A 24,860-nucleotide genomic window follows, 5' to 3' on the forward strand; every position below is an offset into this window, starting at 1 on the left:
GTGAGACTTGGTAGAGGAGTTATTTTAGGCACCTACAATATCTGTAAGACCTCTGTGGTGATAGTAAGTTGTCACAGTGAAGTAACATGGTTGCCTAAAGCTCCACTGCTGCACATGCTCACAGGTGCTGCCATCCTGGCTGAGCAAAACATCTTGGTGCCTATCTTGTGCCTAACTTCAAAGTACCATGAAGGACCCAACCATGAACATTCTAGCCATGTCTGTTAAACATGTATCACTTGAGTGTATTCAGCATTGAATTTGGCATGAGGCACAGCAGCCGCATGCACATTCCTACAAAATGCAGCTGGTAGAACAGTTGGGATAGTCATGGTGCTCACCTTATTACCAGTATATAATAGCCTAGGTGGGGAGTGGCTGGAGCTGGCAGCACTCGGCAGCAGTGGCAGAGCTGGCGGTGCTTGGCGGTGATGGTGGGGCTTGTACAGCATTGTCCACAGGAGCTCATAAAGCATGAGGCCATTGCCTCAATTTGCCCCTGCCCCCCCCCCCGGGATGGCCCTACATATAAGAAACCTGGCTTTTAGGCCTACCTACAACGAGAGAGTGCCTTGAGCTAGTCCTAGACCTCCCAGCTCCAGAAAACAGAACTGTGCTAGACCAACCCCAAAAAGTTGCTTGCTGTGCCACTCAGGGAAATGTCCCAAACTCATCAAAACGTTACTAAACAATAGGAGGCTTTGGATTCGGAGAAGCTTCTGACGCTTCAGGGTCGGAAGCAGCACATCCGGGTCTAAGCGCTGCCTCATTTGGCTTCCCGAAGCAGTTTAGAGCTGCCCCGGAGAGCCGGCCATAGGGTATAATGGGGAAACAATAAAATATTTATAACATTGTTGTTTTTTGTCCTATTTGGATGACATTTTTAGGTGTGGTAGACCCTGCAGAGAGGATGAAGCCTGCCAAGGTTCAAGAAGATTGGTGCAGGGGTTTGGGAGGGAACAGCACCCCAAATTCTTGAAAGCAAAACTCCTGTCACATCTAGCCATTACAACATAGTGGGGTGAAAATTGCAGGGGTGGTAGCTCTTATTGAGGCCACAAAATCTGCCAAGGTTCAAGAAGATCGGTGCAGGGGTTTGGGAGGAACTGCCCTTCAAGCTGTGGACAAGCAAAATTGGTGCCATGGATGCTGTGGGACTGACCACATCTGTCTTGGGGTGGTGGGGAGACACTGCTGCAGGCCTGGCTGCTAAGCTGCTGTGTTCCCAGTTACCAGTCCATCAATCATGATTCACTGGAGGACCAGGGACTCAGGGCCCAGCTCAATACACAGGACCTAGCTACTACATAGCGAGTTAACGAGCATCAATTAGCACCTACAAAACCAGGCTAAGGAGAGGAAAGACTCAATACAGACAGTCAACTGCCCCAAGACCCACACAGTCTTGGCAAGAGTTTTGTCCGTCAGCAGCCAGGGGTGTCGGGCCTCAGACCCCCCTTGCACCAATCTCCTCCACAGCTGGCAGGCATCCCTGCAGGGGCCACCATCCCTGCAGCTGCACTCCACTGCACCTGAACACACGCAGTGTCACCCATGGCATGAGTTTTGCTTGTCTGCAGCTTGAGGGGCAGTTCCCCCCAAACCCCTGCACTGATCTTCTTGAAACTTGGCAGGCTTTGTGGCCTCAGTAAGAGCTACCAGCCCTGCAGTTTTGACTCCCCGTGTTGTAACACACAGCCATGACAGGAGTTTGGCTTTCAAGAATTTGGGGTACAGTTCCCCCTAAACCCCTGCACTGATCTTCCTGAAACTTGGCAGGTTTCATGCTCTCAGCAGAGGCTACAATCCCTGCAAGTTTCATCCAAATCGGACAAAAAGCAAAAACGTTATAGATCTTTCATTGATTTCCCATTATTACCCTATGGCCGGCTCTCTGAGACGGCTCTGAAGCTTCTGAGCTGCTTCGGCTGGATTGAGGTGGAAACCCAGTCTGGAGCTCTGGATCGGGTTGTGGCCATCCAAAGCTGCCGGATTGGATTGCTGCCGAATCACACAGGCCTACTAGACAATTTATCAGGTATTGTACATGGGGAAACTGCTACAAGCTTTTTTTTATGCATATTTTAATGCACAAGACAAAGTCATTAGATGTGATGAAAAAAATCTCATTTGGCATGACTGGTAGGTGGGGATGGAAAAAGTGGGTGAGGGTCCTTAGATCCTGCTGTTGGATTATGTTCTATACACTTTAACCACTAGATGGCTGTGTGCTGTTTATAGCTCCACCAGGCTGTAGTGCCTGGTAAACTGGGGCTCCTGGCATTTGGAAACCTTTGTGGCTGATTCATAGATGCTAGGGTCAGAAGGGACCTCAACAGATCACTGAGTCTGACCCTCTGCCTAGGCAGGAAAGAGTGCTGGGGTCAGATGGTTGTTTTGTTTAATAAGTGCCTCCTGTTTAAGAAAGTCCTTGATTCTCTATATAGTAACCTGTGCCCTAGAAGCCCAGTGTGGCTCCAAGTATTTCCCCACTGCACAGCAGGGGCTGGGATAGCTGGGGCTGAGCAAATAACTGCCCATCCCTAGGCATTCTGAATCTGTCCACTTTCCTAGCTCTGTTGAGAGGAACACGTATTGCTGTGCCTTGACTTGGCTTTATTGTAATTTCTGAAAACAATACAGACTTCTAGCACGAAGGACTGCTGAAGGGCCAAGACAGCGGAGGGTGAGCACAGTGCAGCTGCTACCTTGCTCTAATTGATTGGCTCTTTTCTTTCTCTTTAAGCTGTGACAAGCTTACTATTGCATGCAGGCCCAAGTAGATAATTAATCTTTCTTTCTCAACAGGGCTTAGTTGGCCACATTACTTTCCTTGATTGCCTGGAAAGAGAGAGAGGCGTTTCATTTCTTTTCTTTTCTTTCTTTCTCTCTCTCTTTTCTATCGCAGAGTAGAAGGCTGCCTGTTACAAATGTCCTATTCTGTGCCTTAAAAGTGCCACGGTTGAGACTGAAGCTTTCGTTACAGATGCCTGGCTGAGTTTTTACACTTGAGGCAAATATCACACGCACTGAACTGCAGCTAATATCTCATTAAAGACCGGGAAGGAGTCTAGCTGGAACTGGCAGTGTTTTTGTGTTCCTGTGTTCAGTCAGTGCTATTTCCTGTTGTGCAAAGTGTACAAGGAAGAGTTTGATTCTCGTCTCTTTGCTTGCCAGGAAGAGCTAAGGCAAAATCTCCCATCTGTGCTGTAGGTTCTTTCACTGTGATTTATGTAGACGTTTCAGGGCACGTTCACCATAACTGCAGAATGAACCTTGGCACTTTAAGCATCCATGTTGGTGGCTTTTTCTGTTGGTACTACTTGTGAATTAACACCTAGCATCTTGCCTAACATTTGCTGCATCAGTCCATTCTGGGAAGATCAGGCCTGTTCCCCCACAGCACCTCTATTGAAAATAGAATCCCTGTAGGAGATGTACACTGTGGATCCACGAGTCCAGTCTAAGTGGTCATTGGGAGAGTCTGTCTGAGACATCAGAAGAAGTGTGCAGGGCTGGTGACAGAACTTGAGCAGATCTTTTGTAGATTCATTGGTAAGAGAGATACGGGCATCATGGTTCCAGAGTTCCCATGGCAATATGCAGCCACATGCATGCTTTAGTTTTGGCCGTGTCACTAGCTTGCTGCCAACACAGTGAAAAATTGTTCTGTGAACAGAGTCAAACTGTTTGGATTGGATAAGTGACTGCATGGCTTAAGTGTTGCTTTTCTGTCTTTATCTGGATGTAGGACAGACTTGCGACCTGGTGCAAATAACTATATGCTAGGGGTTGTCATTCACCTATTGCTTCCGTGTTACACCATGAGGAGGAGGAATGTTCCTGCCTATGTGAGGTTGGAGTGCTTCTGAGCTAGTAGAGGTTGGCCTATACATTGGTCCTGTATTGGATAAGCACCGATGTAAGGATAATTGACACTATCAGCAGTTAGCTTTTTCTGGCTGATGTGGTTGATAATGTCTCTGATAAATGCCCTGTGCATGCTAGCAGGCAGCCAGGAGCGCAGCCCAGCAGCGTGGAGAGAATCCAGGTCCAGCTGGTAAGGGTGTGGAGTGGAGTCATATAGAGGCCCCTGTGGTGAGGGAGGGAGTGGGGCAGGGGCAGGTGCTGCACAGCTGGGGTGGGGTATGGGATGGAACCACAGCTCATCCAGGGAGTGCAGGGGGTGGGGGGTGGTGGTTCCCACCTCTGCGTGCACCCTGGAGGGTGGGGGGGCACCATGTGCCCCCAGATCTGCATGCAGAGTGAGGGTGGGTTGCCACTGTGAGCTGGAATCAGCATGGGGCTCTTCCTAGCAGAGGACTGGGTTAGGCTGCACTTGGGGTGGGCAGTGTTGGTGCTGGGAAGGGGGCTATGGAGGGGGACTACAGCCACCCCAAAATTTTGCCATAGCCCCTTCTCCCAGTGCCGCTGCTGCCTGCACCAAGCACAGCCCACCCTTCCCTGTGCACAGATCCAGGGGCATATGCCCTCCATGCCTCCCCAGGGCTGTGCGCAGTGGTGGGAACCACCCCACTCTCCTGCCCTGGCTGTGTAGCACCTGCTCCTGCTCACTCCTTACCTCACCACGGGGCTTCCATCTGCCCCCACCTTCTTCCCCCGCAACAGACTTGCCAGCCGGATGCTGCTCTCCAAGCTGCTGGGCTGCATAGCAGCAATCTGGATTGCAGATTGGCTGAAGAGTTGTACTCAGAGGGTGGTGGTGGCCGGGTCATACTCAACCTGGGGAGAAGTGGGCAGTGGAGTCCCCCAGGGCTCGGTCCTTGGGCCCGTGCTGTTCAATTTCTTTATCAGTGATTTGGACAATGGGGTGAAAAGCAACCTGTTTATATTCGCAGATGATACCAAAATTTGGGGTGAGGTGAGCATGCTAGTAGGGAGGGAAAGACTGCAGCAAGACCTGGATAGGTTACAGGGGTGGGCTAACAAAAACACAATACGCTTCAATACTGACAAGTGCAGGGTGCTGCACTTGGGCAGTACTATCCAGCAGCACACTTATAAATTGGGAAACTCCCTTCTTGAGAGCACAGAGGCAGAAAGGGATCTTGGAGTCATTATCGACTCCAAGATGAACATGGGCTGACAATATGAGGTCACGACTGGCAGGGCTAACTGGACCTCGTTGTGCATCCACAGGTGCATCTCGAGCAGGTCCAAGGAGGTGTTCCTCCCCCTCTATGCAACACTGGTCAGGTCACAGCTGGAGTACTGCATCCAGTTCTGGGCGCCCCACTTCAGGAGGGATGTGGACAACATGGAGAGGGTCCAGAGGAGGGCCACCTGCATGATCTGGGGACCACAGGGCAGGCCCTACAGTGAGAGACTGCGGGACCTGAACCTGTTCAGCCTTCACAAGCGAAGGCTGAGGGGGGACCTGGTGACCGTCTATACACTCACTAGGGGGGACCAGAAGGGTTTGGGAGAGACCTTGTTTCCCCTTGTGCCCCCTGGCATAACAAGGAATAATGGCCACAAATTATTGGAGAGTAGGTTCAGATTAGACATCCGTAAGAACTACTTCACAGTCAGGGTGGCTAGGATCTGGAACCAATGTCCAAGGGAAGTGGTGCTGGCTCCTACCCTGGGGGTCTTTAGGAAGAGGCTTGATGCCTACCTGGCTGGAGTCATTTGAGCCCAGTTTTTTCTCCTGCCCAGGCAGGGGGTCGGACTTGAAGATCTACAAGGTCCCTTCTGACTCGACTTCTGTGATTCTATGATAATCAGATTGGTATTGGCTGACTATCGCTCGTTAAAAATTGGCCATCAGTATCTGCTCAAATCTATTGGTGCACCTCCTAGTTAAAATGACTGGCCAAAAACAATGGCCCTCAAACTTCTTTCCTTTTCACTGTGGACAAAGGTCGTGTTGTGGATTCCTTTTAATCAAGGTTCCCACCAAGCTGTGCACGTGTGCAGCCACGCATGCTTTAAACCATGCCATGCACAAACTTATTAATGCTGTGGCTTCCTCGAGAGGAGCTGGGCTTGGAGTGTGGCAGAGGCACCGGGGTTGGTGCGGGACGCTTACCAGAGGTAAGCTCAGGCAGCGGCTTTTCCCTGAGGCCATGTGCTCCCAGAGGCAAGGTGGGGACGGGCCTGGGGGCTGGTACTGGAGAACTGCTCTGCTTCCCAGCCCTGATGCCATGTGCCTTCTTACTCCCAGAGGCATGGTGGGATGGGGGCTGTGGGTTGCGCTGGTTTTGGAGAATTGCTCTGCGCCTCCACATCATCTCATGTGAGGACAAAGGAGTTTACCTTCGGTAAGTGTCCCATGCCGGCCCCAGTGCTTCGCTTCCAGTTCTGTCAATCTATTATTCGGCCCATGGCTGCCCCGCAGCACTCCGTGCTCACTACTGCCCAGAGCAGCACAGTGCAGAAGAGTGGTGGGTGGGGCCCACAGTGCTCCATGTAAGGCCAAACCCTGCCCGCTTCCACCTGGACACTTACTGTGGGACACTTATGGGCAGACTGTGGTGAAAGGAGGAGGTGGGACTGAAGCGGTGCGCTCACAGACTGCTACTCCTTAGGGGGAACATTGCTTTTAATCTTTGTCACATGCATTTAAGGAAGACCGACTTCTGTAAGCTAAGAAGGTTAGTAGGAGAGGCATTGGGGTCCTGGAGCTGCAATGAGGTGGGAGTCCAAGACGGGTGGTTGTTCCTCAAGGAAACTATCCTCCGAGCTCAAAGGGAGTCAGTCCTGATGTGCACCAAGGTGGGCAGGAGTGCTAAAAGTCCCCATGGTTCGGCAGAGGCATCCAGGGATGCCTGATGGCAAAAAACGAGGCATACAAACAGTGGAAGCAAGGGGCTGTCACCAGGGAGGATTACACCTCCGTTGCTTGACTGCAGGGAGGTGGTTAGGAAGGCCAAGGCAGAGACAGAGCTAGGGCTAGCGACCAGAATTATGGATAATAAGTCCTTTTTCAAATACGTGGGAAATAAGAAGGCGGCACTGAGGAACGTGGGACCCCTACAGGATAGGCTTGGCAATTTCGTGATTGCAGCAAACGAAAAAGCTGACCTGTTTAACAAATTCTTTGCCTCCATATTCCTGAACAGGGACCGGGACATCTCCCCCACTAGAACTACAGATGGACCCAGGGGAGGCACTGCCATGCCTAGGGTCAGGGATGACCTAGTTAGGGGATTTTTGGAGGGGCTGGATGTGTTTAAATCAGCAGGTCCAAATGCTCTTCATCTGAGGGTCCTGAGGGAATTGGCAAGGGTCATAGCGGGGCACTTGTGGGGCACTGGCCAGGTACCAGAGGATTGGAAAAGGACCAATGTGGTCCCCATTTACAAGAAGGGAAGGAAGGAGGACCCTGGCAATTCTATGCCAGTTAGTCTCACCTTGGTCCTTGGGAAGATCTTTGAGAAAATTTATCAAGGAAAACATCTGCAAGGGCCCACAAGGGGAGGTAATACTCAGGGGCAACCAACATGGGTTCATTGAGGGCAGATCTTGCCTGACTAACCTAGTTTCCTCTTATGATCAGGTTACGAAGTCCCTGGATGGGGGTGTTGGGGTGGATGTTATCTTCTTGGACTTCAAGAAGGCCTTTGACGTGGTTTCCCACCACATTCTCTTAATACAACTAGGTGATTGAGGCATTGATGCCTACGCAGTCAGATGGGTGGCAAATTGGCTAGATGGTTGCACCCAGAGAGTGGTGGTGGACGGGTCGATTTTGACCTGGAGGAATGTGGGCAGTGGAGTCCCCCAGGGCTCGGTCTTGGGGCCTGTACTGTTCAACATCTTTATCAGCGATCTGGATGTGGGTGTGGAAAGCACACTGTCCAAATTTGCTGATGACACCAAGATGTGGGGCAAGGTGGGCATGCTGGGGGGGAGGGACAGAATCCAGCTAGATCTAGACAGATTACAGGGGTGGGTGGATGAGAGTAAGGTGGAATTCAACACAGACAAGTGGAAGGTGCAGCACCTAGGGAGAAGGAACCAGCAACATACCCTATAGGCTGGGGAACACCCCTCTTGTCAAAACAGTAGTAGAAAGGGATCATTATTGACTCCAGGATGGACATGAGCTACCAATGCGAGGAAGCGGTCAGTAAGGCTAACCGCAACTTGTCGTGCATCTGCAGATGCATCGCAAGCAGGTCCAGGGAGGTGATCCTTCCCCTCTATACGGCACTGGTCATGCCACAGTTGGTGGAGTACTGTGTCCAGTTCTGGGCACCACACTTCAAGAGGGTTGTGGTTAGCATTGAGAGGGTCCAGAGGAGGGCCACTTGCATGGTCAAGGGGACAGCAGGTCAGGCCCTATGAAGAGAGGCTGAAGGGCCTGAATCTATTCAGCCTCCACAAGAGATGACTGAGAGGGGATCTGGTGGCCATTTACATACTTACTGTGGGGACCAGCGGGAATTGGGGGATGCTCTGTTCCCCCAGACACCACCTGGGGTTACTAGGAATAACTACCACAAATTGTTAGAGAGCAGGTTCAGGCTCGACATCAGGAGACATTACTTTACAGTTAGGGCTGCCAGGCTCTTGAATGGGCTCCTAAATGAGGTGGTACTTTGGGGGTCTTCAGGAGGAGGCTGGACAGATATATTTGGCTGGGGTGATTTGACCCCGGCACCTGTTCCTGCCTGAGGCAGGGGGTTGGACCTGATGATCTGTTTAGGTCCCTTCTGACCCTAAGAACTATTAGACTATGATACCTTTGCTATCGAAAATCTTTACAACTGATCGCATGATTGGTTACAGAATGTCTCGCGTTAGAGGTTTTCAAGAAGCTGGACCAGTCATTTGGGATGGTTTAGGGATGGTATGTTCTTTCTGTGCAGGGGATTGGACTAGATCAGGGCTGTCCAACTTGCAGCCTTGGATGGAATAATCTGTGGCTCCCAGGTTCCTGATCTGCCTGCTGCACCTTGTCTCCTGTCTCAGCTTCTACATCTGCTTCCTGCCCCCACTCCTGGGGCCAGGGTGGTACGGTACAGCCAGGGAGCGCATGGCTTGAGGGAGTCTGGGGCCCTTGTGCAGCTGGGGGCTCCTGTGAAATGTAGCTTGGGGCATCTGTGCAGCATAGCTTGGCAGGGGGGACCCAGCAGCATGGTGGGGGGGAGCCTGTGGCATTGGGTCCCCCTACTGTTCCAAAGATGGACAGCTCTGCACTAGATGATGATGACTGAATTCCCTTTCAACCCCAGGATCCTGTGAAGCAGCAATAGCTGGGCTGAAAGTTAGTTACTTGGTTTCCTCCTCTCATTCTGAATCTGCACTGGTTATCTCCTTACAAGGGATGTAAGATATATTAACACTTTATTAGTGAATGTTAAATGTTACACTAGAACCAAGTCTCTGGCTGTACATGTTGACCAGTCCGAAGTGCAATATTGATAAATAACTTTGTGTCACTACTCTGTCTCAACCAAAGAAGTGTTGCTGCCACTGAAAAGTGTGTTGAAAGCTTGTTAAAATGTTGAATTTGTTTAGGTGGTTGGAACACATTACCTTGTGAAAAGAGATTTTTATTGCACAATCCCCTCATCCTTCTCAATTGATTCTTGCAGCACCTGTCAGATGCACAATGACAGCAAGGGAGCTGAAATGTTTGTGTATGTATGGAGATTCAGTGCAACCACCTTAGTCTATGCAGAGATGGAAAGAAGGAAGCAGCAAGGTGGAGGACAAAGGAAAGGTGGTGGTTTTCTAGTTGTCAGGGTGCAGTAGATAAGGATTCCACATACTTTTTTTCAGCTGGTTCTTCTGTCTTTCAGCTGTTCTATCACATGTGCTTTTATCCATCCCTATCTAGCAAAACACTTTAGGCTATGTTTTTAAAGGTGTTTTAAGTGTCTCAAGATGCAGCTAGAGGCCAGTAGGATTTTTCTAAAAGAGCCTAAGGAGGTTGAGTGCCTAACTCCTACTGGAGTCAATGGAAATCAGGTGTTCAAACTACTTTGATTCTTTTGACTTTTTTTTTTTCCTAGACACCTGTCTTCATCCTACCTTTGTCGGGCTGATTTGTAATTACATGCTAGCATCAGTCCATGGGTGTGGACACAGGAAGACTTGGAGCCCATTCAAAAGGGGGGGGAAAGGGGAATGTTTCACAAGGGCAGCAGCTGGTACATCTAATTGTTGTGTGTGAATGAGCTGAGCTGAGAACACTTCAAATGCAGCATGCTTACTCCAGCTTTAACACTACAACCTCATCCAGGGTTGAAGTTGGAGCTGGCTTGCTGCTTTTGAATCTTCTCAGCTGGTTCACACACAATTAGAACCTACCAGCTGCTGCCCTTCCCCTTTTTGAGAGGACTCTAAGCCTTTGTGTTCACACCCCATCTGTAGCTTTTGAGCAGGAGCTAAAACATTTTTCTGAATGGGGACCCACCTGGGCAAGCAGTTCAGTCCACAGATTGCAAAAAGAGAAAGAGCTGTAAGTAAATGGGGTCTTTAGTTTCACTGTGCCCTTCGTTGCCCACATACAGAAAATAACAGGATTTTAACAACTGGTCCATTATTTTGCTGGATAAGGCTGGACTACTGAATCAGGGTCCTGGAACCCAATCTAAAATCCTGACTGGGCTTTGGATCAGGCCCAGGGGGCTGGTATTCTTCAAAACAATGTGCGATATGATGGGGCACCTTTTAATGATGAATTTCTATTTTTATGTTTAAGCCTGGATGAAGAGGATGGTGCTTGGTGGGTAACATAGTGCATTTCTTAGCAGCGTCTGTCTTGTCGTGGAGCAGAGCAGGTACAAATGCTTTGGGTCACATCCGAATAATCTTCGCTGGTGAAAATTTCTGTTTTATTCCTCTCTCCACTGTTTTCTTCTAAACTTAATTGGTCTCAGTTTACTTCATCGGTCGCATACACCCAATGACAGCGTGTAGGTTTGTACTGCCAGTGCCTTCTTTCAGTAGGTGCTGCTGGTTACTCTCGACTGCACTGATACCCAGAGATCTCACCTAAGATGAGGCACTGTGCACACAGATTCTCTGCCCTCGAGACTACAGTTGTTGAGACAGAAGGGAAACGGAGGCACAGAGAGATGATGTGACTGACTGGTAGAACTGGGAATGGAACCCAGCGCACCCAATTCTTAGTCCAGTGCACCATCCAGTATCTAGTGCTGCTAAGCATCTGAGGCATTCACAACTGTTAACCAGGAGTCATGGACTGGGGTAAGGTTGCCACTTCTGCTGAAGCCATTCCTAATAATCATCCAACCTGAAAATTAGCTTGGGCAGCCAGGCCCTAAAGCCAAACTGAGTGCAACATTCACCTGGGAACTGCTCCTCCTGCAGGAAACTGGAGCACTGCAGGCATCTGTGCCCCTAGGGCTGGTTCAGCATCTGCACTGAAGGTGTTGCCTTGTCACTGCTGTCTGTCACTCATCCCTGGCACCAGCCCCAGCAGCTCTGCAACCAAGCTGGTGCCTGAGCCCCTCTTCCAGCTGAGCGGTAGGGTCCAGTTCCTGTCATTGTGCATTTGGGTCAGGTGTCCAACCAGACTCTGCATGAAGAACCCCGATTCCCAGGTTGTCTGGGTGACAACTAGATGGGTAGCAACCTATGTTAAAGGTCATCTTGCTGGCGGTGGTTGCCAGCCAGATGAGCCTTGGGTCTCTGCCCTTTTTTTATATTCTCACTCTCAGTGGGTGTCTCATGGCCACGAACACTTTGTGGGAATGAGCAAGAAGACTGGTGAGCCAGGGTCTGCAAATAAGAATTAAAATAAATAAGACCTGAAATTACTTCAGGTCATTTCTAGAACCTGGGCTCTTATCCAGATGCTTGTGGGTGTTCTAAGAGTTCACATGAACAAAGCTTTAAAGAGAAATGTTTACAAATGTCCTGCTGAGATTTCAAGAAATGTGGTAAGCTACAGATCTGGTTGCACTTAAGAAATGTCTTTCTGCATTTACTTCCCATCCAGAAGGGTCATTAGGGCACCTGAAGTCCATTTACCTCAAATCATGTAATTAGGCTGAAGAAAACTAGACCAGTTCTATAACATGGAGAGAGAGATCATTCCATTTTGCCTGTTTGACCTATGACCATTTTTTCTGAAAAGCAATAGCAAGGCATTTGGGATCAGTCACTGATCCCAAGATGGGAGGTCTTGCTGCTGCTGGGGTTTATTGCTGGATGAGGCCACCTGGAAACAGCTTTCATCAGGAGTCTCTGCTCCTTTTGCTGGCAGTTGGTTTCTCCACTGTCTCTCAAGGGCGACTTGTATCTATCTTTATATGAAGGACTTAGAGCTTTGGATAACAGGGATTGTGTTCATCCAGCAGTACTTCATGTATATTCTGGGATCCCACTGTCTCTTAAAAATTAAAATAGAAAGCATCATTTGCATCTGAGGCACATAGGGCAAGAACTTCTAAAGAGTCATGTGCACCAAAGTGGATGGAAGAGCTTTGTAAGACTGGTTGACTGGGCTGTTTTCAAAACCTGGCCATGATGGTTGTGATATTGGGCACTGAGCTCTTTTGAACCTTGTGGTGTAATTACCTGTTTACTAACTGTGTAACACCCTGGAGCAGATTCTTTCCATGGATTTTTCATTGGCGTTATACCTGGCTGAGATTATTCAGGCTAGTTTTGGAAACTTTTTAAAAAATATATTTTGCTTTCATTTTTTGGGTTTTTTAATAGGCAGTACCTTCATTTTCATTTGATCAAACATGAATAAGAACTCAGCCTTGGCTTAAAATAACAAGCCATTTTTGGCAGTTTGTCTTGTAAAGAGCCCAAGCAATGCATGCAGTCAGACAGCAGCCAGCGGACCAGATTAGCCTCCATGCGTATGAGGACACAAGTCTCTTGTGCTTTGTGAGTAACACATCAGAGACCAGGGACCAAACGCTTATTTTTTCAGCCCGCTTTTTGCTTGCTCATCTCTAGGCAGTTGAAAAGGATATGCTCAGTAAGAATTGTCTTTCTCAAACACACTTTCTCACACTTGGTACCATTTATGTCAATTGTTCTCTGAGCTTGGACAGTAAAGCTATATTAATCATTTTAACTTCTCATGGTCACTCTTAATTTTTAGAAGGAATGTACAACCTCTTGTGGCTTAGCTAGAGGTCAGTCTCTAAAGCATTGGTGACGAGCATGAAATTTCCAGTGGTGGCCAGTTCTCCTACACGTGCCTCCTGTCTTTCCCCTTTCTTTGCAGCATCTGGTTTTGGCTGCTGTTGGAGACTGGAATGCTGCACTAACTGGACTGTGGCTCTGATGGCAATCCCTGTGTACACTGCTGGCTGCAGTGAGCTGTCAGAGAACTGCAGTGTCTTTGCTGTCACTTCAGGGCAATGCTTAAGCATAACAGGTTTGTTTTTTTTGTTTTTTTTTTCATTCATATAGTTTTTTAAATAATTCTGTTAGGTACAAGCTTTAATTAAAACCTTACAAAATGTATAAGCTGCATATGTATGCCAGAAAGAATCATTGCTACACTGAAGCCAAGATATCAAGAGTTATATTTAGCATGCATGTTTAGATTTTCTTTTAACATGCACTTTTTTGCCTAAAACAAACATGGGAGTGACAGCATCACATACAAGAAAATCGTTAAGTTAATATAGGCCGTGATTTTACAGTGAGCCTCTGAGGTTGTGGTTCCTTTTCCAAAATGGAGCTTGAGGCATCGACTTGATACGGGAAGTGTTTTGAATTTAGTAGGCATTGATGAGAGAGAGAGAGGGAGAGTATGCAGTGTGAGCGTTATTGCAGTAGGAATGTCTTCATAACTGTTAATCAGAAATTAAGAGGCAAAACCTTCTTATATCTCCATAGCAGCGTTTCTCACTGAAAATTACCACCTTGCTGCAGTTTTTTACCAGGAAGACCTGTCTGTAATTTGAGACCAAAGAAATTCTTTTCTGGGGTCAAAAGTATGAAAGAGGCTTGAGGACTCTCATGGCTAATGGGATAAAAAGGAAAAACATCAAGCGTCATGAGTGTTTAGAAAGGTCGTGATAGGCCAAAATGCTTTTATTGGTGATGTATGAGGTCATCAGTAATAAGGTCTTTGCTTTGTTAACAAATCATATAATCTGTGCAGTGTTTTGTATCTTGAGTAGCTGCAGTAGAATTCACCCACTGAGTCAGAGTATATGCAAATCTCTTCTTCCTGGCTCGCTCCTCAGAAGTGAATAATGTATTTTCTGTTGGGAGCCTACAGCTCCCATGAACTATCACGGATTCCTTCATTAATAGCTGTTTCCAAATTATTTTTATTCAAAGAAAATGAAATGGTGTGTTTCAGGGAGGAGAGACATAGCTGAAGGCTTTAGGACTGTATTTGTGGGCCAAATGATCTTGTCTGTTATACCATATAATTTAGGCTTACACAAATGTAACTAGGAAGAATTTGGTCCATTAACTTGTTGCATCCAGTGTTCTAATATCTGTAGTTTCTTCATCTAACAGGAGTTCCCAGATCACAGGCCCTGGTTCTCATGGGGAACTCCAATCTCTCAGAGAAGGCTGATGGGGGATTTATTAGTGGATTTCCACTACCTGAAGCGTGGTTACGAAAAGGGACAGAGCTTGACTGTTCTCAGAGGTGGCAGATGACAGAACAGGGAACAATGGTCTCAGGTTGCAGCAAGGGAGGTTTCGGTTAGATATTAGGAAGAACTTTGTTATTAGGAGGGTAGTAAAAGGCTACACAGAGAGGCTGTGGAATCTCCATCCTTGGAGGTTTTTATGACCTGGGTATATGACGCCTTGGGTGGGCTGATTTGGATGGGGATGGTCCTGCTTTGAGCAGGGGGATGGACTAAATGACCTCCTGAGTACCTCTTCAACTCTAATTTTCTATGATTCTATGAAAATACATGTTTAGGGTATGTGTGTTTGTGTGCATGTTCATTGGTTCTCTGATCTAGATGAATCAAAAGGAGCTATATAGTCTGCTTATCTTTTTTAAAATCTTTCTGCTCGTGAATTTAGACCTAGAGATGTGGGCCAAAGCAGCAGAGGAGGCATAATAATACACAAGATGCCATGTAGGATCAGGCTACAGGTCCCTCTGACCCAGTATCCTATACCTCACACTGGCTAAGAGCAGATGCTAAGAGCAAGAGTATTTATGCAGGGGCTAGCCAGACTGATCTGTTCCCCGCCCCTCTGTTTTTGTCAGTCTGCCCCTTCCTGCTGTTTTATTTAAATGGAATTGAAGTCTCTTTGTAATCACCCATGATTCTGGGATAAAAGTAATCCAGCATGAACACAATTGCTCTCTGATTAAGTGATGTGTCGCTTGACTTGCATGGGGCCAGTTAAACTGCACAAGTCATACATCTTTCACCATCTTGCAGCTCTTCATCCAGGTAGTACTTTCTTGCCCTCAGTAATATCGCTTGGTCTTGAAATACAGCTCCAGTCTTGCAGTGCATAGAAGTCAATCCTTCACTGAGCTATTGGGCACTGCATTTTTAATCCCCTTTTAGTACTGTACGTATAAAAAGGCTAGGCCTGGGCCACTTAAAGCATTTATAGATGTGTTCTGGCCGAGGGAGGAGGTGGTGCTTCAATTAGTGAGCTGCACTAATTAAAAACATCCATGCATCGCATATATTGGCCTCCCCACTCTGAAAAAATGGCAGCAGAGTGCTTTGAACTAAAAGTCATCAAAGCAGCTTTAGTTCAAAGCACCCTGCTGCCACTTTTTCAGTGTGGGGATGCTGATGCATGTGATGCTGAAATGTGTTCATTTCCAGGCTTCAGCAGACTCGATTAATTGGGTCTGCTCCAATGTGCTGGATTTACAACACATTGGAGCAGCTTCTCTCCACATCTATAAGAGAGACCTGGAGTGTGGTGAGGATTTTGAGCCTGTACCTGGGTGGGGGTGAGGTGTCAAACACTTTCCCTTGAGACTCCAGCTTGTTGGGTTCAGCTGGGCCTTAACTTTTTTTTTTTTTTAAGTTTTTAATTTTTAAGACTGCTCAGTTGGAGAATGCAGGACCCAAATCTGGGAAATTTAAAATTGGTACACAGTGAAAGAGCTTTTGTATTTGAGGATATCCTGCAAAGGAAAAACAAGTAGGGCTTTTGCACTCCTTTTTTCATGATGATGAGATTCTTTCAGACTTCTAACACTTTGAAAAATTAAGAAGCAAGTCTTTTCTTGCCTGTTTCTTCATGGAAGCCTCTATAGATTTTTATAGATGACAGGAAAATCATTAGAATTTGAAACTGGAGAGGCAATGCAAATGGTATCTTATTAATTGGAAGAGGAAGTGATCTTTATGTTACGTTCTTCAAAATGGTTTGGTTTTTATTAACATCTGTTTTCCCTCCAGTGCCTGAGGAATGCTTAAGAGAAGAAATTTCATTGTTAAAGATTTAATATCACTGCCTCTTCAGTTGAGAGATGAGAGGGCTTCCGACTTGCATCTCTGAGACCTCCAGTAATATCATAGGAGAAGAAACTTGACACTGCTGATATTTTTAAGGTGAAAAATGAGTGGGAATTTTTTTCTTAAAAGAAGCCTGAAGTCTTAAAAGATCAAAAAAGGCCCAAGTCCAATTTCTCTCCATCTATCGAGTGTACAGGGGGCCTATGTGGTTGTGGGTCATTATTTCCAGGGGGTACCAAAGTATATTTTAAGGACATGCACCTTTGGAGAACTACAAAAATATCCTGGTAGGCAGGAATTTTTTGCTTGATAATTTGACCCTCTTTTGGTGATAGAAAATAGGAGCTATGGAACTTGAAGAATGCAATTTCAAGTCAGTTTAGTGCATATGAAGGTGGCCAACCGCTTTATCCTCTTATGCTGCCATGAGATAATGGGGATGGAGCAATGTTAAAACCCACTGTCATTTACAGTCTTTATTGTTTAAAGTAATTTTTAATGTGCATGGTCACTGGAGCTCATAATTAGAAAATAGGTTCCTTTTTAGGAGCCTGGTATAAAGCAGTCAAAAATTTAACATTCCTGGAAGGTGCCATTCTGTGTACCAGTTAAACAAATATGAGGAGTTGGCCATTGTTTGCTTTTCTTACAGTGACTGTTTGCTATTGTGCTGTTGTTCACTCAGTGGCCCCTTTAAATTGTCAGCCCAAATTTGACCCTTGTAAATGACGTGTCAGGACTCCAAGGCTGAATTGAGTAATGCTACTATTTTGCGCTATGAAAAGCGTTTAGTTTCTTAAGCTGATTTCTCTTTAAAGGACCCAATGTGCTCATTCTAGTGGCTTGAGCCAGCGGGGATTATTTTGTGCAGAATGAAAATGAGCCAGTTTAACGTTCTCATTTCGATTAACCTGCTGTGTAAAGATGGATTCCAGAATGCAGCATGTTGTTCTTCCCTCCTTCCTCTTCTGTTTACCATCTTTTAATAATATGACATGTGCTTTAGTGACCAACTCAATAACATAAGTGGTGATGGGCGCGCAGGGGCAGCTGTTATCTTGTTGGTTTTGTACATGGCAGGCCTGTTGAGTTTGTTTCCATTTACCTTGGTACTTCCATACAAATATGCTGGATATTTTTCCACTCCCAAGATCTCCATTGCCTCCACTGACCAGAGCCAAAGATGCCACAAGGGACTTGCTGACATGAAAGGATTTTTAACTCCTATTGTAGGACTGCTCATAGGCTCTTCCCCTTGCTTCCAATGATGGCAAAAGACCAGGTTTGTTCTAAGGCTTCACTGGTCAATTAATTTTTTCTTTTCTCTTTTTAAATTGGAAGCTAATTGAGTGCTTGCAAAGGGCACCAGATTAAATTATTTCTCTCTGCTTAGATTGCCAATGAGGATGCTTTTTCTTTTTTTTTCCTCCCCTCCCCTTTTCAGTGTTGCATCTGCTTGTGAGGAGCAGGACAAACTTAAAGCTATTTGAAATTTTTTATTGAGATCACTGTCCAAATCTTGACTTTTGCTTTAAAGGAGATCCCAGAAATTCTGCAAAAGCTTCTGTGTGTTTTAAGGGAAGAGGTTTCAACAGCTTTTATATTAACTGGAATTTTTCACAGGTTTGAGTTTTAATAAACTACTAAAATCACACATGTGTGCATGTATTTACTTTAGTGGACTGACTGACTGCTGCTCAAAGCCTCTGTACAGTAGCTGCTAAATGGCTGTTCAACAGTGTATTGTAGTTATTAACTCAGTTTGGTGACTCCCTGTCCCATTAGCGCTCCTTAGAGCCAGTGTCCTCTGCAATGTGTCGGAACGTGGGTTAGAGCTGGAGAGGAGCTTTAGCTCGTGGGCTAGATGAAGTCTTTCAGTTCATTTTTGCATGTTTACTGGGGTGAGGATGAATAATTTCAGACAGCATTAGCGTAGCACAGCAGGCTAGTGGAAACCAATACTCTGTTTTATTATAAATGAGCTCCAGAGTGAATTCTGCAATAATGAATGAAGTTTGGAGGGCATTTTAGTAAGTGACAATGACATGTTTAGTGAGTGTCATCCTTCCCCTCCCCCAGAGTAAAGAATGGAGTTTCTTTTCTTCAGGGGTTCTCTGATCTGCATGTATTTCAGCCCTTGGAGCAGGGGAGGGCAAAATATGGCCTGCAGGTTGGATTTGGCTAGGCAGACAATTTTTCTTTCTTTCTTTTTTTTTTATCTGCCTTGTGGATGGATGACTACCAATTCATTGTGTCTGGGTCAGCCCTTGGCTGCCCCTGCTGTGCTTGCATGGGGCTGAATCTTGCTCACTCCTGCAGGGGCACCATGCACTGTGCTGTCACTCACCTGCAGGACAGCTCTGACCCTGGCCCTGCAGGTAGGAAAGCGGTGGCGAGCAGAGCAAGTGGCGGGGCAGGCAAGTGGGAAGGTAGGGAAGCAGCAGGGGAAGTGGCATGGTCAAGGGGGTTGGTGGTAGGTGGGGGAGGGTGGAGTGTGGTGGTGGGCAGGAGTGAAGTGGGAGCACAGGGCCAGGGCAGGGTAGCAGGTGTGCAGACCTTGGGCCAGTGGAGGTGCAGGGTACACCTGGTTCCATCTCACGGGGCTTGCATGCAGTTCCTGGGTTCTCCACCCATGCTGCACGGCGAGGAGCCCTGTGTGATGGAGCTGGTGTCCTGCCCCTACTCACTCCTATGTGTAGGTCATAGGGAACAACAGGGAGCTCCACACTATGGAGTGGGTCAGGTTTGCCTCTCTCCCTGCTGCCCTGGCCCAGCCCCATGACTTGCACCCCTGACTTCGTTGCATGGGGCCGGGTGGTGGGACAATCAGAGCCCAGGCACCTTGTTGGGGGGGTCGGGTGGTCCTGCCATTGTGCACCCCAGCAGAGGCCCAGGGGGCATGTGCCCCCTGATCTGTGTGAAGGACTGAGGTGGCTGCCACTGTGTACTGGGCTCTGCATGCTGCTGCCAGTGTCACTGCCTTGGAAGTGGCACAATGCCATGTGTGTTCTGCTGCTGCTGGGCTATGCTGCACCCTCTTGTCCTACCATCTGGCCTGGGTGGGCCCCTATTCACCCCTGCCTCACTGGGGGGGGGTTGACTTCCCCCCCCCCCGCAATAGACTTACCTGCTGGGTGGAGGGGAGGATGCACATGCATGTGTGTGCACACTAAGCCCCCCCCCCCAATAATTTTTTCTCCCTCTGCCTCTTCTGATCCCTGTGGCCCCCCCCCCCCAGGTGTGCCGAATGAAGTTGGTGCAGTAGGGCGCTGGAGTGGAAGCAGCAGGGTTGAGGAGTCTAGCAGTGCAGAGCTGCGTAAGGGTAGGACATTGCTGAGAGGAGGTGTTGCCTCCAAGAACCAGGTTAATCCTGTCTTGCCCTGCAATCATCATAATATTATATACCAACCAAGGATCCAAAAACCTTAATTTGGCAGCAGTTGTGGAGTTGAGGAAGTCTTAACCTGGCTCTTGGTAGTGGCACTTTCTCTTGCAGAAGTGTCCTGCTCTTCTCTACTCAACCTGACCAGAAGCTTGAGTCCCAGAGCCTCCATTCTAGCACTCCCTTTACTGAAGGCAGGGTAGATATGCACCTTTATAAAGTAACTAAATAAGGTACTGGAGCACAATCTTTTGTTAACCCAAGTTCACTTCATCAGATGCTGTGAAAGGAGATGCAGAAAGCAGGGTATGAGGAGGAGAGAGGAATTGGAATACAAAAGACAGAAGAGAGAGATTGGGGGGGTGGGAGGGAAGGTAGTACTAGGACAAAAAAACCAATATAAGTAGTGAACCCACAGGAATTAAGTGGGTCACAAAAGCTAATCCAGGTAATAAGATGAGAATCCATAGTCCTTGTTTAAACCATACTTAACGTCATCTAGTTTTGTGGATGACTTCTTGTTCCACAATCTCCTGTTCAAATCTGTTGTGAAATGTTTTGTATTTAAGAACAGAAATCCTGAGGTCAGTGATGGAGTGTCCAGGGAGGCTGAAATGTCCTGCCACAGCCTTCTGTGTCTGGCTTCAGCTGATGTCAGATCAGTGTTGATTCATTACACACAGAGAGTGAGAGTCAACAGTCCAGTCTGTCCAGCCGACACAAGAGGGGCAGCGTAAGAGGTGATGGTGTGAAAGACACTGGTAGACTGCCTGTGGCAGCTCTGTTTTTGTTTTGCATAGTTTGGGGTAAAAATTGGAAAGAAAAATGAAGTAAAAGAATTTCTTATAAATATTTTAAAGAAATGTGGAAAGCAGAGCTGTGCACTAGTCCTGAAGGAGAGGTTTTGGTGAGGGAATTGGCATTGTGTGGGGAGGGAATCCATGTTCCTTATCAGCTAGGATAGCTTTATTTTATAACCATAGCTGTAACGCACATCTTTAGAAGGCAAGGAAGATTTACATCTTTATAGGCTAAGCAAAATGTGTGTGTGTTTGGTGGGGTGGGGGGGATGAAATAAAAGTATATACAGTTACAAGCTTTTGTAGGCTGAGCCTCACTTATGCAAATGTTTTGAAAAGACAAGCACAAAAGTATTGTATAAGGAGGAGAGAGAAATATGAATAGAAACGGGAGGAGGGAGAGGGGCAGTGTTGAGAGGGGAAAAAACAAGAAAGCAAAATACCCATAGGAACATCGGATTCACCAAAGCTAATTCAGGTAATAGGATAAGAATTCATAGTCCTGTTTTTTTTGGGGGGGGGGGGGGGGTGGTTTTGTTTTTTAAACCGTATTTAACACAATCAAGTCTGGATGATTTCTGGTTCTGAGTTTTCCATTCAAATCAATTTTTAAAGATTTGTTGCCTAAGGACAAGTGTCTTTTACCCTGTGTCACCCTGTGAGGCTGTTTCTAAACGTATTCTCAGTGATGGGTTTGCCATGTGTCCAGTGATTGCTTCAGGGCTTATATTTCCAATGGGACAGAACAAGCAGGGTGCTACCTTCAGCTCAGTATGCTGTCTACCAGGTGGTGCCTTCATATCAGGTTGGAGCAGTACCTGAATCTGCAGAACCTCATGAGATGGCACCTTCAGACCTTATAACACTGACAGAGTACCTTGCAAAACTGTCTGCCAGAAGATCCCCTCATGGTGTCATTGGACTCCTTTGGTGCAGTCTGCTGGTTGTGGCAGTATAGCCCCAGTCCCTTCCCTACTGTCTACCTTAAGGTGTGTGTGCACCTGCCACTGGCAACTGGGGCTCCACAGGCCCGGGTGCAGCTGCTTGCAGCCTCCCTGCCACTTGCTGTAAGCAGCCTGGGCTCCATAGCGGGCATTGGGCCTGCGCAGAGTCCGGGCTGGCTATGCAAGTGGCTGTATCATGGTCTGTGGAGCCCTGGCCCAGCTCATTGCTAGCAGCAGGTGTACAGACACCTCAGGGCAGATGGTGGGGAAGGGGCCAGGGGTGCACTGCCACAACAAGGACTGAGCCCCTCATGGCTCCCCTGCCATCCACCCCCGGTACACCAACATGTTCCAAGTTGAGGCTGCGGGTGTTTTTTGGCACTCTGTCCAAAAATGTTGCTGACCCCTGGTTGCATGGGGCAGTAGGATAAGGTGTGCTCAAGGGCTGGCTTTGGGGCAATGCTGCCCATGATGGCCTTCTGGAGTCGAGACTTCTTGTGGGGCAGTAATGTTGTAGAAGAAAGCCCCCTTTGTACATTTCCCTTCTGGCCATTGATATAACAGAAGCCCCTTGCCTACAACTTTCCATTTTGTGCATTTTTTTTTCCTTCCGAGTATTGGCAGAGAGACCTAGCACACTCATTGCATGGGTGTGGCAAGGCTCAGAGCAAGCCAGAAAGCTCAAGTGGCTTTCTGTAGGAGAAACCTGAAAACTACAACTATATATCAGTTAATCCTGCTCAGTGCAACTAAAGAAAACAAAAGAACTAAAATATCCATTTTAAGACTGTAAATATATCCTGGTGCTAACCTAACTCACTGTGCCCAGCAGCCTTTGATCCTCACTACCTTACTTTACTTTTTATTCCATCCAGGAAGAGCACACATCAACTCCAGAAACTTCCTCAGCCTGATGAAGCGTTTTTGAACCTGAACGCTTGCCTAAAAAAATATTTTTCCAACTATTTAAGTTGGTCTAATAAAAGAGATCAGATTCACCCAAAGAACCTTGTCTGCCTACTACCTCACAGTGCATTTTTATATTTCATCTGTTTCATCTTTACCATGGCATTTTATATTTTATACTTTTACCCTTAAGGAATGTACTCCCTGTAGAATTGAGTTGCACCCTGGACCATTGTTAAAAACTGTATTGAAATTGCAATTGTAAAGTGATAAAATCTGCTATATTGGGCTGGTGCCCCTTGAGTGAATGTGAGTATGTATGATGATCAGTAGGTAATTAAATGACAATAGCCTAGCTGGAGGAATTTACCATTACAAAACTCTACAAACCATTTTAGGCTAATCAAGCCAAGGAACTGATTCCTGGGACTGAGCACCCACCCTATTGACTATTCCTGCAACCTGTAACAAAATACCATTGTTAATTAATCAAAATCACAAACTGACTCCTGAAACTGCGCTACCGGCAGGCAAGACTCCTGTGACTAACAGCTGTCGGGCACTACTCAAGACCCACGTAGGACAGCGACCTCTGGATTGGGCAGCCAGAATGATGCTGGGGGATCACACAAATTTGCCAGAAAGGGATAAAAGGCAGTGAAGTACGACTCAGTGGCGCCCTCTCTTCCAGCACCTGACCTATGGAGACAAAAGGACAAGCAGGTGACCCCCTTTTGGAGAAGAGATTGCTTTCAAAGAAGCTGACCATCCACAGCAGGCTCCAGGGCCTCGGATAGATTCACCAGTGCTCTCACAATCACCACAGCAGCTACTATGCTACGTGGGTTTGAATATGTGTGTGTGTGTGTTAAGGTGACTAGTACCCCTCATAACTCAAAGTTTGCATTTATGGTTTTATTGGTAACTTCACATCCCTTATAATAAATTCTAATTTATTATGATCCTGTGAGTTGGTCCTTTGTAGCCAACAATGTTGGAATCCTGGGTCTGGGTGTAACTGGGGCACCAGGGGCAGAAGGCTTGGTGCAGGGCATTAGCAAGGCACATGGAGCTGCATGATGGGTACCATGCCATGCTTCTGGGGACACCTATCATGGAGTGTATGGCAAGGGGAAGTGACAAGGCCAGTCTCATTCTGGGCTTTTTGCACCTGGATTGTATTCTGGGCAAGCAGATCTTGGTCTGGGACTGCCAGGCTGGACTGGGCCAGGGCAGAGGTAAAACTAATAAGTTCTGCACCCTGGGCAGTCCCCTCCTCCCCCTCCCCCTGTCCTGGGGTGATGCGTGCTGAGTGGGGGAAGGAAGGAAAGAAGAAGGTCAGTCTTACCTGTTTGGAGGAAGCAAAGACTCTAGCTGCTGCTATGTCTTGTACCCAGCCCATCTGGGCAGCTCCTCCTTGGCTTCTGTGGCTGGGCTGAGTTCTCCACAGCGCAGGTGAATGGGGTGAAGTGGGTAGGCCAAGCCCTGCCACCCTGGGCCTTGCAGGCCTACCAGCCAGGGCAATATAGGTCTGGCAAATGGCAACCCTCTCCCTCCAGGCCTTCTCCACCCCTCCCTTCTGCTTCCCTGTTGCTCACAGTCCTGCCCCCAGTTCTGGTCTTACCCCTGCTCCCAGCCTTCTCATCTTCATCCTACCAGTCCTCACATGCCACATACACCATATGTGCTGCTTGCAGCATGCATGTCTCAGGTTGGCCGCTCCTATCCTAGATATTATGGCTGCTTCCATTCAGGCTTTAGTGAGCTGTCTGTTGAAAAGTCTTCTGAGTTACTATGGGACCAGAATTCAGCCACTTCTGAAACAGAAATGTAACTTCCTTTCTTGTTCTTCCTTTCTAATGTTATCATCCATTCCTCCTTAGTTCTGACTGTGGTGATTCTCTGGAAGAAGGAAGAAAACATGGCTAGATTTTTTTTTTTCAAGATCTAACGGGTTGATGGAAAAAGATTTTCTCTTTCCCCGGCACCACCATTTTGTGCATATATTCAGTCTCCTACAATGAGGGCTGTCGAATTACACTATGGATCTCAGGAGACATACAACAATTAGATTCCTTTATGCAGTATTTTCTCTCTTTCCCCACTAGCTGCATAATTTTAAAACTTTAATCTTTTTTTTGCCTTTGCGCTAGATAGGAAGTCAGGACTTCTATTTTTGCTGTATCTGATGGAAAGCATTAACTCTATTGAATGTTTTATGATTACTTTATAAAAAGTTTGAAAAGATTTCTCCAGTTACTTTTTGCCTTGGGATGAAACCTGTGGGCCTGGATAAAAAGGACAAGCATCATCACATCCTTCTTGCAAATCTACACCAATTGCTACATTGCTACACCATCACTCCCCCACCAAAACCTTAGTTTTTAACAAAATAGTTTTACTGAGTTTCCTTCTCCTGTATACCCTAATAACTTCTGGGCTCTAC

General features: G+C 47.1%; 1 protein-coding gene across 5 annotated transcripts in view; it reads left to right on the plus strand.

Annotated features, from left to right (window-relative positions):
• The window catches only part of TSPAN4 (tetraspanin 4), an 861,113-nt gene that overhangs the window by 27,004 nt on the left and 809,249 nt on the right, over positions 1-24,860 (plus strand). The window contains exon 1 of one of the 5 annotated variants that reach the window (XM_090032432.1): positions 13,170-13,342. The exons of the other annotated variants lie outside the window; for them this stretch is intronic. The gene's annotated coding sequence lies outside the window, so the exon portion shown is untranslated. Of the gene's footprint in view, positions 1-13,169; positions 13,343-24,860 lie in introns of those variants that run through there. 5 annotated transcript variants of the gene reach the window in all.

The sequence above is a fragment of the Crocodylus siamensis genome, chromosome 2, assembly GCF_052110815.1.
Source record: "Crocodylus siamensis isolate JL-2025a chromosome 2, ASM5211081v1, whole genome shotgun sequence".
In the NCBI taxonomy this organism is placed as follows: Eukaryota; Metazoa; Chordata; order Crocodylia; family Crocodylidae; genus Crocodylus; species Crocodylus siamensis.